Here is a 2,273-nt window from a genome sequence, read left to right on the forward strand (position 1 = left end):
TATTATGTTTGAAGGTAAACAAAGATTTTACAAATTTCAATATCGAGTAACCTCCCTCACATTTTAGTTAACAATAAATTAATTAAAACATTTGAACTGTTAAATACCAAACACACAAGTATGATAGTATGGTGTGTTTTTTTTTTTTATTGTTTGAAAGGTAAACAAAGATTTCAAAAATGGCTCGATTCTATATCAAAAGGAGACGTCTTGAATCTTTTTGTTGGCTACAGAATTCATATAAACAATTATTCAATGAATGATATTTGATATCTTCATTAAACCCCAACATTTAATCATCAGTAATTCCAATTGCATTAAACATTTATTTTTCTTCGTGTTCAAGTCACCTGATACCTTCTATCTTTATCCAAATACTTAAACAAAAAATCTTGACATCAATTATCTCGCTTCCGGTAAGATGATACTAGAAAATTTCACTCTAATTAGAATGTATTAATGTCTGGTAACCCTAACTGATCAAAAAGTACAGCAGGAAATAATAATAATAATAATAATAATAATAATAATAATATATATAATAATAATAATACACAGACACAAGTAAACCTCACGTTTCTTCTTGAACCAAGGTCATCTGCAACATTCATTATTAACATCCACACACAAAATCAAGTAGCCATATACGTCACTAAGACTTACAGAATTCTTTCACCTCTATAATTCAAGGCTGATTAACATGTGATACTAAATAATTCATTACTGTTCAAGCTTGAAATCAATTACTGTAATTAGTGTACCTGAAGTTTTATCAAATGACAGTCATAATGGTCAGGGGTGGTGACAGCAATATGGCACTAAACAAAATAATTTCGGAACGATAGTCGATGGATCAGGGATTCATTTTATAAATACTACAAATCTTTGTTGAATTATGTATCCGAATATCAAACAACGTTTTATGTAATGTTCATTTGGTATAAATAACATTTTAAGATAAAATTATATAAATAAAAAAATGATGATCACGATGATCCATAGGATCACAATGTGAACGCTAATTTTCCATATAGTATAGATTACTGATATGAGAAGAAACTCAAGTTTGACCATGGTATGGATATGTAGTAGGAATGGGGTGAGGGGGAAGGACTGAAGTGGGCTTGGTGGAACAAGTTAAGGGTAGTAAGTCATAAAGGGAGGCCAAAGGATCATATGGTATGATAAAACGAAGAAGGATTTTATGAGGAAAGATTTGGAGGAAGATTGAAGATTTTTTACTATAGAAATAATAATAATAATAATAATAATAATAATAATAATAATAATAATAATAATCTTTATTTCAGCAAAAGCCATATACAGTTACAATAGGGGTACAGTGATCTGCCACTTATGACATCAGAAATAGTTGAAGAAGATGCATCGAGCAACCGACCCCTTAGGGTTTAGGGATAATGCTGGGAACTAAACAGATTTTCCCATGCAAAATTCATAAATCATTCTTACGCTCATTTAATATAATAGTCTGGAAATATTGCCATTAAAATGTGAAAGATACCTTTGTTGATATACAACCTTTTATTGTTCACATATACAAGAAATAAGGAGTATTTACTTCTTTATTGGTCTGATTGCCATCCACATTTACAGCGTGAACTGCATTCCTTTGATTGCAAAGCTCAGTTACGGTTGCTTGCTTCTATTGCCAAGATCTGGAATTCTCTTTTTGCTTGTATGCTTCTAAATTCATACCATTTATTTCCCTTTGAGCTTTTTTTTTTTTTGGGGGGGGGGAGGGGCAGGACACACGCTCTGTAGACTGGCAAGTTTTTTTTTTTTCTCTTTTGAATTAAATGGTTTTTTACCGAGACAAACATTTTGAAAACTGCTATATAAAGTCATGACAGCCAATGAAACCTATGATGATTACCCTTGTTAAACACGCGCTTACATATATATATATATATATATATATATTATATATATATATATATATATATATATATATATGCATAATATACATATAAATATATGTATATATATGTATATAAATAGTATATATATATATATATAGATATATATATATATATATATAATATATATATATATATATATATATATTATGAAAGAAAAATATAACAATAAAAACACAGCTAATATAAAAAACGACAACAAAAAGGGCAATGTTCTAAATTCCCCAAATCCTGTTTACGCCCATCAGTAGGTGGATGCTGGGCGTAATAGCGCCCCCCCCCCCCACACACACACAATCTATCTGTAGAGCAACAAACGATAGCACACTAAAAGGA

This window comes from Palaemon carinicauda, chromosome 7 (assembly GCF_036898095.1).
Source record: "Palaemon carinicauda isolate YSFRI2023 chromosome 7, ASM3689809v2, whole genome shotgun sequence".
NCBI classification, from domain to species: domain Eukaryota; kingdom Metazoa; phylum Arthropoda; class Malacostraca; order Decapoda; family Palaemonidae; genus Palaemon; species Palaemon carinicauda.